The sequence below is a fragment of the Scyliorhinus torazame genome, chromosome 4 (assembly GCF_047496885.1).
Source record: "Scyliorhinus torazame isolate Kashiwa2021f chromosome 4, sScyTor2.1, whole genome shotgun sequence".
NCBI lineage: Eukaryota > Metazoa > Chordata > Chondrichthyes > Carcharhiniformes > Scyliorhinidae > Scyliorhinus > Scyliorhinus torazame.
In genome coordinates, this window is record NC_092710.1 from 346,422,397 (window position 1) to 346,439,004 (window position 16,608).

A 16,608-nucleotide genomic window follows, 5' to 3' on the forward strand; every position below is an offset into this window, starting at 1 on the left:
AGTTGGATGGGGGTTAGTACAGTTGGATGGGGGTTAGGACGCTTGGATGTGGGATAGGACAGTTGGATGCGGGTTAGAGTTGGATGGGGGTTAGGTCAGTTGGATGGAGGTTAGGACAGTTGGATGGGGGTTAGGACAGGTGGATGGGGGTCAGGTCAGTTGGATGGGTATTAGGGCAGTCGGATGTGGGTTAGGACAGTTGTATGGGCGTTAGGACAGTTGGATGGGGGTTAGGACAGTTGGATGGGGGTTAGGACAGTTTGATGTGGGTTAGGACAGTTCGATGGGGGTTAGGACAGTTGGATGGGGGTTAGGACAGTTGGATGGGAGTTAGGACAGTTGGATGAGGGTTAGGACAGTTGGATGGGGGTTAGGACAGTTGGATGGCAGTTAGGACAGTTGGATGAGGGTTAGGACAGTTGGAGGGGGGTTAGGACAGTTGTATGGGAGTTGGACAGTTGGATGGTGTTTAGGACAGTCAGATGGGGGTTAGGACAGTTGGATGGGAGTTAGGGCAGTTGGATGAGGGTTAGGACAGTTGGATGGGGGTTAGGACAGTCGGATGGGGGTTAGGACAGTCGGATGGGGGTTAGGACAGGTGGATGGGGGTTAGGACAGCTGGATGGGAGTTAGGACAGTTGGATGTGGGTTAGGACAGTTGAATGGTTGTTAGGACAGTTGGATGGGGGTTAGGACAGTTGGATGGGGGTTAGGACAGTTGGATGGGGGTTAGGACAGTTGTGTCGGGGTTAGGACGGTTGGATGTGGGTTAGGACAGTTGGATGGGCGTTAGGACGCTTGGATGTGGGATAGGACAGTTGGATGCGGGTTAGAGTTAGTTGGGGGTTAGGACAGTTGGATGGGGGTTAGGACAGTTGGATGGGGGTTAGGACAGTTGGATGGGGGTAAGGACAGTTGGATGGCGGTTAGGACAGTTGGATGGGAGTTAGGACAGTTGGATGGGAGCGTGGACAGTTGGATGGGGGTTAGGACAGTTGGATGTGGGTTAGGACAGTTGTTTGGGGGTTAAAACAGTTTGATGGGGGTTAGGACAGTTGGATGGGGGTTAGGACAGTTGGATGGGGGTTCAGACAGTTGTTTGGGGGTTAGGACAGTTGGATGGGGGTTAGGACAGTTGGATGGGGGTTAGGACGCTTGGATGTGGGATAGAACAGTTGGATGCGGGTTAGAGTTGATGGGGGTTAGGACAGTTGTGATGGGGTTAGGACAGTTGTATTGCGGTTAGTACAGTTGGATGGGGGTTAGGACAGTTGGATGGGGGTTAGGACAGTTGGATGGGGGTTAGGACAGTTGTATGGGGGTTAGGACAGTTGGATGGGATTAGGACAGATGTATGGGGGTTAGGACAGCTGGATGTGGGTTCGGACAGTTGGATGGGGGTTAGGACAGTTGGATGTGGGTTAGGACAGTTGTTTGGCGGTTTGGAGAGTTGGATGGGGGTTAGGCCAGTTGGAGGGGGGTTAGGACAGTTGGATGGGGGTTAGGACAGTTGTATGGGGGTTAGGACAGTTGTATGGGGGTTAGGACAGTTGGATGGGATTAGGACAGATGTATGGGGGTTAGGACAGCTGGATGTGGGTTCGGACAGTTGGATGGGGGTTAGGACAGTTGGATGTGGGTTAGGACAGTTGGAGGGGGGTTAGGACAGTTGTTTGGCGGTTTGGACAGTTGGATGGGGGTTAGGCCAGTTGGAGGGGGGTTAGGACAGTTGGATGGGGGTTAGGACAGTTGTTTGGGGGTTAGGACAGTTGGATGGCGGTTAGGACAGTTGTATGGGGGTTAGGACAGTTGTATGGGGGTTAGGACAGTTGGATGGGATTAGGACAGATGTATGGGGGTTAGGACAGCTGGATGTGGGTTCGGACAGTTGGATGGGGGTTAGGACAGTTGGATGGGGGTTAGGACAGTTGTATGGGCGTTAGGACAGTTGGATGGGAGTTAGGACAGTTGGATGGGCGTTAGGACAGTCGGATGGTGGTTAGGACAGTTGAATGGGGGTTAGGACAGTTGGATGGGGGTTAGGACAGTCGGATGGGGGTTAGGACAGTTGGATGGGGGTTAGGACAGTTGGATGGGGGTTAGGACAGTTGGATGGGGGTTAGGACGCTTGGATGTCGGATAGGACAGTTGGAAGCGAGTTAGAGCTGGATGGGGGTGAGGACAGTTGTGATGGGGTTAGGACAGTTGTATTGCGGTTAGTACAGTTGGATGGGGGTTAGGACAGTTGGATGGGAGTTAGGACAGTCGGATGGGGGTTAGGACAGTTGGATGGTGTTTAGGACAGTTGGAGGGGGGTTAGGACAGTTGTGTCGGGGTTAGGACAGTTGGATGTGGGTTAGGACAGTTGGATGGGCGTTAGGACAGTTGTTTGGGGGTTAGTACAGTTGGATGAGGGTTAGGACAGTTGGATGGGGGTTAGGACAGTTGGATGGGGGTTAGTACAGTTGGATGGGGGTTAGGACGCTTGGATGTGGGATAGGACAGTTGGATGCGGGTTAGGACAGTTGGATGAGGGTTAGGACAGTTGGATGGGGGTTAGGACAGTTGGATGGGGGTTAGGACAGTTAGATGGGGGTTTGGACAGTCGGATGGGGGTTAGGACAGTTGGATGAGGGTTAGGACAGTTGGATGGGGGTTAGGACAGTTGGATGGGGGTTAGTACAGTTGGATGGGGGTTAGGACGCTTGGATGTGGGATAGGACAGTTGGATGCGGGTTAGAGTTGGATGGGGGTTAGGTCAGTTGGATGGAGGTTAGGACAGTTGGATGGGGGTTAGGACAGGTGGATGGGGGTCAGGTCAGTTGGATGGGTATTAGGGCAGTCGGATGTGGGTTAGGACAGTTGTATGGGCGTTAGGACAGTTGGATGGGGGTTAGGACAGTTGGATGGGGGTTAGGACAGTTTGATGTGGGTTAGGACAGTTCGATGGGGGTTAGGACAGTTGGATGGGGGTTAGGACAGTTGGATGGGAGTTAGGACAGTTGGATGAGGGTTAGGACAGTTGGATGGGGGTTAGGACAGTTGGATGGCAGTTAGGACAGTTGGATGAGGGTTAGGACAGTTGGAGGGGGGTTAGGACAGTTGTATGGGAGTTGGACAGTTGGATGGTGTTTAGGACAGTCAGATGGGGGTTAGGACAGTTGGATGGGAGTTAGGGCAGTTGGATGAGGGTTAGGACAGTTGGATGGGGGTTAGGACAGTCGGATGGGGGTTAGGACAGTCGGATGGGGGTTAGGACAGGTGGATGGGGGTTAGGACAGCTGGATGGGAGTTAGGACAGTTGGATGTGGGTTAGGACAGTTGAATGGTTGTTAGGACAGTTGGATGGGGGTTAGGACAGTTGGATGGGGGTTAGGACAGTTGGATGGGGGTTAGGACAGTTGTGTCGGGGTTAGGACGGTTGGATGTGGGTTAGGACAGTTGGATGGGCGTTAGGACGCTTGGATGTGGGATAGGACAGTTGGATGCGGGTTAGAGTTAGTTGGGGGTTAGGACAGTTGGATGGGGGTTAGGACAGTTGGATGGGGGTTAGGACAGTTGGATGGGGGTAAGGACAGTTGGATGGCGGTTAGGACAGTTGGATGGGAGTTAGGACAGTTGGATGGGAGCGTGGACAGTTGGATGGGGGTTAGGACAGTTGGATGTGGGTTAGGACAGTTGTTTGGGGGTTAAAACAGTTTGATGGGGGTTAGGACAGTTGGATGGGGGTTAGGACAGTTGGATGGGGGTTCAGACAGTTGTTTGGGGGTTAGGACAGTTGGATGGGGGTTAGGACAGTTGGATGGGGGTTAGGACGCTTGGATGTGGGATAGAACAGTTGGATGCGGGTTAGAGTTGATGGGGGTTAGGACAGTTGTGATGGGGTTAGGACAGTTGTATTGCGGTTAGTACAGTTGGATGGGGGTTAGGACAGTTGGATGGGGGTTAGGACAGTTGGATGGGGGTTAGGACAGTTGTATGGGGGTTAGGACAGTTGGATGGGATTAGGACAGTTGGATGTGGGTTAGGACAGTTGTTTGGCGGTTTGGAGAGTTGGATGGGGGTTAGGCCAGTTGGAGGGGGGTTAGGACAGTTGGATGGGGGTTAGGACAGTTGTATGGGGGTTAGGACAGTTGTATGGGGGTTAGGACAGTTGGATGGGATTAGGACAGATGTATGGGGGTTAGGACAGCTGGATGTGGGTTCGGACAGTTGGATGGGGGTTAGGACAGTTGGATGTGGGTTAGGACAGTTGGAGGGGGGTTAGGACAGTTGTTTGGCGGTTTGGACAGTTGGATGGGGGTTAGGCCAGTTGGAGGGGGGTTAGGACAGTTGGATGGGGGTTAGGACAGTTGTTTGGGGGTTAGGACAGTTGGATGGCGGTTAGGACAGTTGTATGGGGGTTAGGACAGTTGTATGGGGGTTAGGACAGTTGGATGGGATTAGGACAGATGTATGGGGGTTAGGACAGCTGGATGTGGGTTCGGACAGTTGGATGGGGGTTAGGACAGTTGGATGGGGGTTAGGACAGTTGTATGGGCGTTAGGACAGTTGGATGGGAGTTAGGACAGTTGGATGGGCGTTAGGACAGTCGGATGGTGGTTAGGACAGTTGAATGGGGGTTAGGACAGTTGGATGGGGGTTAGGACAGTCGGATGGGGGTTAGGACAGTTGGATGGGGGTTAGGACAGTTGGATGGGGGTTAGGACAGTTGGATGGGGGTTAGGACGCTTGGATGTCGGATAGGACAGTTGGAAGCGAGTTAGAGCTGGATGGGGGTGAGGACAGTTGTGATGGGGTTAGGACAGTTGTATTGCGGTTAGTACAGTTGGATGGGGGTTAGGACAGTTGGATGGGAGTTAGGACAGTCGGATGGGGGTTAGGACAGTTGGATGGTGTTTAGGACAGTTGGAGGGGGGTTAGGACAGTTGTATGGGAGTTGGACAGTTGGATGGTGTTTAGGACAGTTGGATGGGGGTTAGGACAGTCGGATGGGGGTTAGGACAGTTGGATGGGGGTTAGGACAGTTGGATGGGGGTTAGGACAGTTGTGTCGGGGTTAGGACAGTTGGATGTGGGTTAGGACAGTTGGATGGGCGTTAGGACGCTTGGATGTGGGATAGGACAGTTGGATGCGGGTTAGAGTTAGTTGGGGGTTAGGACAGTTGGATGGGGGTTAGGACAGTTGGATGGGGGTTAGGACAGTTGGATGGCGGTTAGGACAGTTGGATGGGAGTTAGGACAGTTGGATGGGAGTTAGGGCAGTTGGATGTGGGTTAGGACAGTTGTTTGGGGGTTAGGACAGTTTGATGGGGGTTAGGACAGTTGGATGGGGGTTAGGACAGTTGGATGGGGGTTCGGACAGTTGCATGGGGGTTAGGACAGTTGGATGGGGGTTAGGACGCTTGGATGTGGGATAGAACAGTTGGATGCGGGTTAGAGTTGGATGGGGGTTAGGACAGTTGTGATGGGGTTAGGACAGTTGTATTGCGGTTAGTACAGTTGGATGGGGGTTAGGACAGTTGGATGGGGGTTAGGACAGTTGGATGGGGGTTAGGACAGTTGTTTGGCGGTTTGGAGAGTTGGATGGGGGTTAGGCCAGTTGGAGGGGGGTTAGGACAGTTGGATGGGGGTTAGGACAGTTGTTTGGGGGTTAGGACAGTTGGATGGTGGTGTAGGACAGTTGTATGGGGGTTAGGACAGTTGTATGGGGGTTAGGACAGTTGGATGGGATTAGGACAGATGTATGGGGGTTAGGACAGCTGGATGTGGGTTCGGACAGTTGGATGGGGGTTAGGACAGTTGGATGTGGGTTAGGACAGTTGGAGGGGGGTTAGGACAGTTGTTTGGCGGTTTGGACAGTTGGATGGGGGTTAGGCCAGTTGGAGGGGGGTTAGGACAGTTGGATGGGGGTTAGGACAGTTGGATGGGGGTTAGGACAGTTGGATGGGGTTAGGACAGTTGGATGGGGGTTAGGACAGTTGGATGGGAGTTTGGACAGTTGGATGGGGGTTAGGACAGTTGGATGGGGGTTAGGACAGTTGGATGGGAGGTAGGACAGTTGGATGAGGGTTAGGACAGTTGGATGGGGTTTAGGACAGTCGGATGGGGGTTAGGACAGTTGGATGGGGATTAGGACAGCTGGATGGGAGTTAGGACAGTTGGATGGGGGTTAGGACAGTTGGATGGGGGTTTGTACAGTTGGATGCAGGTTAGGACAGTTTGATGGGGGTTAGGACAGTTGGATGGGGGTTAGGACGCTTGGCTGTGTGTTAGGACAGTTGGTTGGGGGTTAGGACAGTTGGTTGGAGGTTTGGACAGTCAGATGGGAGTTAGGCCAGTTGGATGGGAGTTAGGACAGTTGGATGGGGGTTAGGACAGTTGGATGTGGGTTAGGACAGTTGGATGGGAGTTAGGACAGTTGGATGAGGGTTAGGACAGTTGGATGGGGGTTAGGACAGTCGGATGGGGGTTAGGACAGTTGGATGGGAGTTAGAACAGTCGGATGGGGGTTAGACAGCTGGATGGAAGTTAGGACAGTTGGGTGGGGGTTAGGACAGTTGGATGAGGGTTAGGACAGTTGGATGGGAGTTAGAACAGTCGGTTGGGGGTTAGGACAGTTGAATGGGGGTTAGGACAGTTGGATGGGGGTTAGTACAGTTGGATGAGGGTTAGGACAGTTGGATGGGGGTTAGGACAGTCGGATGGGGGTTAGGACAGTTGAATGGGGGTTAGGACAGTTGGATGGGGGTTAGTACAGTTGGATGGGGGTTAGGACAGTTGGATGGAGGTTAGGACAGTTGGATGAGGGTTAGTACAGTTGGATGAGGGTGAGGACAGTTGGATGGGGGTTAGGACAGTCGGATGGGTGTTAGAACAGTTGGATGGGGTTTAGGACAGTAGGATGGGGGTTAGGACAGTTGGATGCGGGTTAGGACAGTTGGATGAGGGTTAGGACAGTTGGATGGGGGTTAGGACAGTTGGATGCAGGTTAGGACAGTTGGATGAGGGTTAGGACAGTTGGATGGGGGTTAGGACAGTTGGATGGGGGTTAGGACAGTTGGATGAGGGTTAGGACAGTTGGATGGGGGTTAGGACAGTTGGATGGGGGTTAGTACAGTTGGATGGGGGTTAGGACGCTTGGATGTGGGATAGGACAGTTGGATGCGGGTTAGAGTTGGATGGGGGTTAGGTCAGTTGGATGGGGGTTAGGACAGTTGGATGAGGGTTAGGACAGTTGGATGGGGGTTAGGACAGTTGGATGGGGGTTAGTACAGTTGGATGGGGGTTAGGACGCTTGGATGTGGGATAGGACAGTTGGATGCGGGTTAGAGTTGGATGGGGGTTAGAACAGTTGGATGGGGGTTAGGACAGGTGGATGGGGGTCAGGTCAGTTGGATGGGTATTAGGGCAGTCGGATGTGGGTTAGGACAGTTGTATGGGCGTTAGGACAGTTGGATGGGGGTTAGGACAGTTGGATGGGGGTTAGGACAGTTTGATGTGGGTTAGGACAGTTCGATGGGGGTTAGGACAGTTGGATGGGGGTTAGGACAGTTGGATGGGAGTTAGGACAGTTGGATGAGGGTTAGGACAGTTGGATGGGGGTTAGGACAGTTGGATGGCAGTTAGGACAGTTGGATGAGGGTTAGGACAGTTGGAGGGGGGTTAGGACAGTTGTATGGGAGTTGGACAGTTGGATGGTGTTTAGGACAGTCAGATGGGGGTTAGGACAGTTGGATGGGAGTTAGGGCAGTTGGATGAGGGTTAGGACAGTTGGATGGGGGTTAGGACAGTCGGATGGGGGTTAGGACAGTCGGATGGGGGTTAGGACAGGTGGATGGGGGTTAGGACAGCTGGATGGGAGTTAGGACAGTTGGATGTGGGTTAGGACAGTTGGATGTGGGTTAGGACAGTTGAATGGTTGTTAGGACAGTTGGATGGGGGTTAGGACAGTTGGATGGGGGTTAGGACAGTTGTGTCGGGGTTAGGACGGTTGGATGTGGGTTAGGACAGTTGGATGGGCGTTAGGACGCTTGGATGTGGGATAGGACAGTTGGATGCGGGTTAGAGTTAGTTGGGGGTTAGGACAGTTGGATGGGGGTTAGGACAGTTGGATGGGGGTTAGGACAGTTGGATGGGGGTAAGGACAGTTGGATGGCGGTTAGGACAGTTGGATGGGAGTTAGGACAGTTGGATGGGAGCGTGGACAGTTGGATGGGGGTTAGGACAGTTGGATGTGGGTTAGGACAGTTGTTTGGGGGTTAAAACAGTTTGATGGGGGTTAGGACAGTTGGATGGGGGTTAGGACAGTTGGATGGGGGTTCAGACAGTTGTTTGGGGGTTAGGACAGTTGGATGGGGGTTAGGACAGTTGGATGGGGGTTAGGACGCTTGGATGTGGGATAGAACAGTTGGATGCGGGTTAGAGTTGATGGGGGTTAGGACAGTTGTGATGGGGTTAGGACAGTTGTATTGCGGTTAGTACAGTTGGATGGGGGTTAGGACAGTTGGATGGGGGTTAGGACAGTTGTTTGGCGGTTTGGAGAGTTGGATGGGGGTTAGGCCAGTTGGAGGGGGGTTAGGACAGTTGGATGGGGGTTAGGACAGTTGTATGGGGGTTAGGACAGTTGTATGGGGGTTAGGACAGTTGGATGGGATTAGGACAGATGTATGGGGGTTAGGACAGCTGGATGTGGGTTCGGACAGTTGGATGGGGGTTAGGACAGTTGGATGTGGGTTAGGACAGTTGGAGGGGGGTTAGGACAGTTGTTTGGCGGTTTGGACAGTTGGATGGGGGTTAGGCCAGTTGGAGGGGGGTTAGGACAGTTGGATGGGGGTTAGGACAGTTGTTTGGGGGTTAGTACAGTTGGATGAGGGTTAGGACAGTTGGATGGGGGTTAGGACAGTTGGATGGGGGTTAGTACAGTTGGATGGGGGTTAGGACGCTTGGATGTGGGATAGGACAGTTGGATGCGGGTTAGGACAGTTGGATGAGGGTTAGGACAGTTGGATGGGGGTTAGGACAGTTGGATGGGGGTTAGGACAGTTAGATGGGGGTTTGGACAGTCGGATGGGGGTTAGGACAGTTGGATGAGGGTTAGGACAGTTGGATGGGGGTTAGGACAGTTGGATGGGGGTTAGTACAGTTGGATGGGGGTTAGGACGCTTGGATGTGGGATAGGACAGTTGGATGCGGGTTAGAGTTGGATGGGGGTTAGGTCAGTTGGATGGGGGTTAGGACAGTTGGATGGGGGTTAGGACAGGTGGATGGGGGTCAGGTCAGTTGGATGGGTATTAGGGCAGTCGGATGTGGGTTAGGACAGTTGTATGGGCGTTAGGACAGTTGGATGGGGGTTAGGACAGTTGGATGGGGGTTAGGACAGTTTGATGTGGGTTAGGACAGTTCGATGGGGGTTAGGACAGTTGGATGGGGGTTAGGACAGTTGGATGGGAGTTAGGACAGTTGGATGAGGGTTAGGACAGTTGGATGGGGGTTAGGACAGTTGGATGGCAGTTAGGACAGTTGGATGAGGGTTAGGACAGTTGGAGGGGGGTTAGGACAGTTGTATGGGAGTTGGACAGTTGGATGGTGTTTAGGACAGTCAGATGGGGGTTAGGACAGTTGGATGGGAGTTAGGGCAGTTGGATGAGGGTTAGGACAGTTGGATGGGGGTTAGGACAGTCGGATGGGGGTTAGGACAGTCGGATGGGGGTTAGGACAGGTGGATGGGGGTTAGGACAGCTGGATGGGAGTTAGGACAGTTGGATGTGGGTTAGGACAGTTGAATGGTTGTTAGGACAGTTGGATGGGGGTTAGGACAGTTGGATGGGGGTTAGGACAGTTGTTTGGGGGTTAGGACAGTTGGATGGGGGTTAGGACAGTTGGATGGGGGTTAGGACGCTTGGATGTGGGATAGAACAGTTGGATGCGGGTTAGAGTTGATGGGGGTTAGGACAGTTGTGATGGGGTTAGGACAGTTGTATTGCGGTTAGTACAGTTGGATGGGGGTTAGGACAGTTGGATGGGGGTTAGGACAGTTGTTTGGCGGTTTGGAGAGTTGGATGGGGGTTAGGCCAGTTGGAGGGGGGTTAGGACAGTTGGATGGGGGTTAGGACAGTTGTATGGGGGTTAGGACAGTTGTATGGGGGTTAGGACAGTTGGATGGGATTAGGACAGATGTATGGGGGTTAGGACAGCTGGATGTGGGTTCGGACAGTTGGATGGGGGTTAGGACAGTTGGATGTGGGTTAGGACAGTTGGAGGGGGGTTAGGACAGTTGTTTGGCGGTTTGGACAGTTGGATGGGGGTTAGGCCAGTTGGAGGGGGGTTAGGACAGTTGGATGGGGGTTAGGACAGTTGTTTGGGGGTTAGTACAGTTGGATGAGGGTTAGGACAGTTGGATGGGGGTTAGGACAGTTGGATGGGGGTTAGTACAGTTGGATGGGGGTTAGGACGCTTGGATGTGGGATAGGACAGTTGGATGCGGGTTAGGACAGTTGGATGAGGGTTAGGACAGTTGGATGGGGGTTAGGACAGTTGGATGGGGGTTAGGACAGTTAGATGGGGGTTTGGACAGTCGGATGGGGGTTAGGACAGTTGGATGAGGGTTAGGACAGTTGGATGGGGGTTAGGACAGTTGGATGGGGGTTAGTACAGTTGGATGGGGGTTAGGACGCTTGGATGTGGGATAGGACAGTTGGATGCGGGTTAGAGTTGGATGGGGGTTAGGTCAGTTGGATGGGGGTTAGGACAGTTGGATGGGGGTTAGGACAGGTGGATGGGGGTCAGGTCAGTTGGATGGGTATTAGGGCAGTCGGATGTGGGTTAGGACAGTTGTATGGGCGTTAGGACAGTTGGATGGGGGTTAGGACAGTTGGATGGGGGTTAGGACAGTTTGATGTGGGTTAGGACAGTTCGATGGGGGTTAGGACAGTTGGATGGGGGTTAGGACAGTTGGATGGGAGTTAGGACAGTTGGATGAGGGTTAGGACAGTTGGATGGGGGTTAGGACAGTTGGATGGGGGTTAGGACAGTTGGATGGCAGTTAGGACAGTTGGATGAGGGTTAGGACAGTTGGAGGGGGGTTAGGACAGTTGGATGGTGTTTAGGACAGTCAGATGGGGGTTAGGACAGTTGGATGGGAGTTAGGGCAGTTGGATGAGGGTTAGGACAGTTGGATGGGGGTTAGGACAGTCGGATGGGGGTTAGGACAGTCGGATGGGGGTTAGGACAGGTGGATGGGGGTTAGGACAGCTGGATGGGAGTTAGGACAGTTGGATGTGGGTTAGGACAGTTGAATGGTTGTTAGGACAGTTGGATGGGGGTTAGGACAGTTGGATGGGGGTTAGGACAGTTGTGTCGGGGTTAGGACGGTTGGATGTGGGTTAGGACAGTTGGATGGGCGTTAGGACGCTTGGATGTGGGATAGGACAGTTGGATGCGGGTTAGAGTTAGTTGGGGGTTAGGACAGTTGGATGGGGGTTAGGACAGTTGGATGGGGGTAAGGACAGTTGGATGGCGGTTAGGACAGTTGGATGGGAGTTAGGACAGTTGGATGGGAGCGTGGACAGTTGGATGGGGGTTAGGACAGTTGGATGTGGGTTAGGACAGTTGTTTGGGGGTTAAAACAGTTTGATGGGGGTTAGGACAGTTGGATGGGGGTTAGGACAGTTGGATGGGGGTTCAGACAGTTGTTTGGGGGTTAGGACAGTTGGATGGGGGTTAGGACAGTTGGATGGGGGTTAGGACGCTTGGATGTGGGATAGAACAGTTGGATGCGGGTTAGAGTTGATGGGGGTTAGGACAGTTGTGATGGGGTTAGGACAGTTGTATTGCGGTTAGTACAGTTGGATGGGGGTTAGGACAGTTGGATGGGGGTTAGGACAGTTGGATGGGGGTTAGGACAGTTGGATGTGGGTTAGGACAGTTGTTTGGCGGTTTGGAGAGTTGGATGGGGGTTAGGCCAGTTGGAGGGGGGTTAGGACAGTTGGATGGGGGTTAGGACAGTTGTATGGGGGTTAGGACAGTTGTATGGGGGTTAGGACAGTTGGATGGGATTAGGACAGATGTATGGGAGTTAGGACAGTTGGATGGGGGTTAGGACAGTTGGATGGGAGTTAGGACAGCTGGATGTGGGTTCGGACAGTTGGATGGGGGTTCGGACAGTTGGATGTGGGTTAGGACAGTTGGAGGGGGGTTAGGACAGTTGTTTGGCGGTTTGGACAGTTGGATGGGGGTTAGGCCAGTTGGAGGGGGGTTAGGACAGTTGGATGGGGGTTAGGACAGTTGTTTGGGGGTTAGGACAGTTGGATGGCGGTTAGGACAGTTGGATGGGATTAGGACAGATGTATGGGGGTTAGGACAGTTGTATGGGGGTTAGGACAGTTGGATGGGATTAGGACAGATGTATGGGGGTTAGGACAGCTGGATGTGGGTTCGGACAGTTGGATGGGGGTTAGGACAGTTGGATGGGGGTTAGGACAGTTGTATGGGCGTTAGGACAGTTGGATGGGAGTTAGGACAGTTGGATGGGCGTTAGGACAGTCGGATGGTGGTTAGGACAGTTGAATGGGGGTTAGGACAGTTGGATGGGGTTAGGACAGTTGGATGGGGGTTAGGACAGTTGGATGGGGGTTAGGACGCTTGGATGTCGGATAGGACAGTTGGAAGCGAGTTAGAGCTGGATGGGGGTGAGGACAGTTGTGATGGGGTTAGGACAGTTGTATTGCGGTTAGTACAGTTGGATGGGGGTTAGGACAGTTGGATGGGGGTTAGGACAGTTGGATGGGGGTTAGGACAGTTGGATGGGGGTTAGGACAGTTGTTTGGGGGTTTGGACAGTTGGATGGGGGTTAGGACAGTTGTTTGGGGGTTTGGACAGTTGGATGGGGGTTAGGACAGTTGGATGGCGGTTAGGACAGTTGTATTGCGGTTAGTACAGTTGGATGGGGGTTAGGACAGTTGGATGGGGGTTAGGACAGTTGGATGGGGGTTAGGACAGTTGGATGTGGGTTAGGACAGTTGTTTGGCGGTTTGGAGAGTTGGATGGGGGTTAGGCCAGTTGGAGGGGGGTTAGGACAGTTGGATGGGGGTTAGGACAGTTGTATGGGGGTTAGGACAGTTGTATGGGGGTTAGGACAGTTGGATGGGATTAGGACAGATGTATGGGAGTTAGGACAGTTGGATGGGGGTTAGGACAGTTGGATGGGAGTTAGGACAGCTGGATGTGGGTTCGGACAGTTGGATGGGGGTTCGGACAGTTGGATGTGGGTTAGGACAGTTGGAGGGGGGTTAGGACAGTTGTTTGGCGGTTTGGACAGTTGGATGGGGGTTAGGCCAGTTGGAGGGGGGTTAGGACAGTTGGATGGGGGTTAGGACAGTTGTTTGGGGGTTAGGACAGTTGGATGGCGGTTAGGACAGTTGGATGGGATTAGGACAGATGTATGGGGGTTAGGACAGTTGTATGGGGGTTAGGACAGTTGGATGGGATTAGGACAGATGTATGGGGGTTAGGACAGCTGGATGTGGGTTCGGACAGTTGGATGGGGGTTAGGACAGTTGGATGGGGGTTAGGACAGTTGTATGGGCGTTAGGACAGTTGGATGGGAGTTAGGACAGTTGGATGGGCGTTAGGACAGTCGGATGGTGGTTAGGACAGTTGAATGGGGGTTAGGACAGTTGGATGGGGTTAGGACAGTTGGATGGGGGTTAGGACAGTTGGATGGGGGTTAGGACGCTTGGATGTCGGATAGGACAGTTGGAAGCGAGTTAGAGCTGGATGGGGGTGAGGACAGTTGTGATGGGGTTAGGACAGTTGTATTGCGGTTAGTACAGTTGGATGGGGGTTAGGACAGTTGGATGGGGGTTAGGACAGTTGGATGGGGGTTAGGACAGTTGGATGGGGGTTAGGACAGTTGTTTGGGGGTTTGGACAGTTGGATGGGGGTTAGGACAGTTGTTTGGGGGTTTGGACAGTTGGATGGGGGTTAGGACAGTTGGATGGCGGTTAGGACAGTTGGATGGGGGTTAGGACAGTTGGATGGGGGTTAGGACAGTTGGATGGGGGTTAGGACAGTTGTTTGGGGGTTTGGACAGTTGTATGGGGGTTAGGACAGTTGTATGGGGGTTAGGACAGTTGGATGGGATTAGGACAGATGTATGGGCGTTAGGACAGCTGGATGTGGGTTAGGAAAGTTGGATGTGGGTTAGGACAGTTGGATGGGAGTTAGGACAGTTGGATGAGGGTTAGGACAGTTGGATGGGATTAGGACAGATGTATGGGGGTTAGAACAGCTGGATGGGGGTTAGGACAGTTAGATTGGAATTAGGACAGTTGGATGTGTGTTCGGACAGTCGGATGGGAGTTCGGACAGTCGGATGGGAGTTCTGCCAGTGGGATGGGGGTTAGGACAGTTGGCTGGGAGTTAGGCCAGTTGGATGGGGGTTAGGACAGTCCGATGGGGGTTAGGTCAGTTGTATGGGAGTTAGGACAGTTGGATGGGAGTTAGGACAGTTGGATGTGTGTTAGGACAGTCGGATGGGGGTTAGGACAGTCGGACGGGAGTTAGGACAGTTGTATGGGGGTTAGGCCAGTTGGATGGGTGTTAGGACAGTCGGATGGGGATGAGGTCAGTTGGATGTTTGTTTGGACCGTCGGATGGGGATTAGAACAGTTGGATGGGAGTTGGACAGTTGGATGGGGGTTAGGACAGTTGGATGGTGGTTAGGACAGTTGGATGGGAGTTAGGACAGTTGTATGGGAGTTAGGACAGTTGGATGGGAGTTAGGACAGTTGTATGGGAGTTAGGACAGTTGTATGGGAGTTAGGACAGTTGTATGGGGGTTAGGACAGTTGGATGTTGGTTAGGACAGTTGGATGGGAGTTAGGACAGTTGGATGGGGGTTAGGACAGTTGGATGGGGGTTAGGACAGTTGTTTGGGGGTTTGGACAGTTGGATGGGGGTTAGGACAGTTGTTTGGGGGTTTGGACAGTTGGATGGGGGTTAGGACAGTTGGATGGGGGTTAGGACAGTTGGATGGGGGTTAGGACAGTTGGATGGGGGTTAGGACAGTTGGATGGGGGTTAGGACAGTTGGATGGGGGTTAGGACAGTTGTTTGGGGGTTTGGACAGTTGTATGGGGGTTAGGACAGTTGTATGGGGGTTAGGACAGTTGGATGGGATTAGGACAGATGTATGGGGGTTAGGACAGCTGGATGTGGGTTAGGAAAGTTGGATGTGGGTTAGGACAGTTGGATGGGAGTTAGGACAGTTGGATGAGGGTTAGGACAGTTGGATGGGATTAGGACAGATGTATGGGGGTTAGAACAGCTGGATGGGGGTTAGGACAGTTAGATTGGAATTAGGACAGTTGGATGTGTGTTCGGACAGTCGGATGGGAGTTCGGACAGTCGGATGGGAGTTCTGCCAGTGGGATGGGGGTTAGGACAGTTGGCTGGGAGTTAGGCCAGTTGGATGGGGGTTAGGACAGTCCGATGGGGGTTAGGTCAGTTGTATGGGAGTTAGGACAGTTGGATGGGAGTTAGGACAGTTGGATGTGTGTTAGGACAGTCGGATGGGGGTTAGGACAGTCGGACGGGAGTTAGGACAGTTGTATGGGGGTTAGGCCAGTTGGATGGGTGTTAGGACAGTCGGATGGGGATGAGGTCAGTTGGATGTTTGTTTGGACCGTCGGATGGGGATTAGAACAGTTGGATGGGAGTTGGACAGTTGGATGGGGGTTAGGACAGTTGGATGGTGGTTAGGACAGTTGGATGGGAGTTAGGACAGTTGTATGGGAGTTAGGACAGTTGGATGGGAGTTAGGACAGTTGTATGGGAGTTAGGACAGTTGTATGGGAGTTAGGACAGTTGTATGGGGGTTAGGACAGTTGGATGTTGGTTAGGACAGTTGTATGGGAGTTAGGACAGTTGTATGGGAGTGAGGACAGTTGTATGGGAGTTAGGACAGTTGAATGGGGGTTAGGCCAGTTAAATGTGTGTTAGGACAGTCGGATGGGGGTTAGGACAGTCGGATGGGAGTTAGGACAGTTGGATGGGAGTTAGGCCAGTTGGATGAGGTTTAGGACAGTCGGATGGGGGTTAGGACAGTCGGATGGGAGTTAGGCCAGTTGGATGTGTGTTGGGACAGTCGGATGGGTTTTACGACAGTTGGATGGGAGTTAGGCCAGTCGGTTGTAATTGGGTCAGGCAACCTGGATTCATGGATTCCAGGAGGCAAATATCACTGGGCTTCGTAATTTAGAGGAAAATCAAACAATGCATCATTCTAAATTGTTAGGTCTATCATAGAATCATAGAATTTACAGTAAAGAAGGAGGCCATTTGGGCCATCAAGTCTGCAGTGGCCCTTGGAAAGAGCCCCCACTTTCACCTACATCCAATCCCCGTAACCCAGTAACCCCATCTAACCTTCTTTGGACACGAAGGGCAATTTACCATGGCCAATCCACCTAACCTGCACATCTTTGGATTGTGGGAGGAAACCGGAGCACCCGGAGGAAACCCACGCAGACACGGGGAGAAATGCAGACTCAGCTCAGACAGTGACACAAGCCAGAATCAAACCTGGCATCCTGGAGCTTTGAAGCAAC

The 16,608-nt window shown here is 52.8% G+C and overlaps 1 protein-coding gene across 1 annotated transcript in view; it reads right to left on the minus strand.

Moving 5' to 3' along the window:
• LOC140411508 (dynein axonemal heavy chain 8-like) overlaps window positions 1-16,608 on the minus strand; it is a 2,059,122-nt gene that overhangs the window by 879,277 nt on the left and 1,163,237 nt on the right. The gene's annotated exons all lie outside the window — the stretch shown is intronic.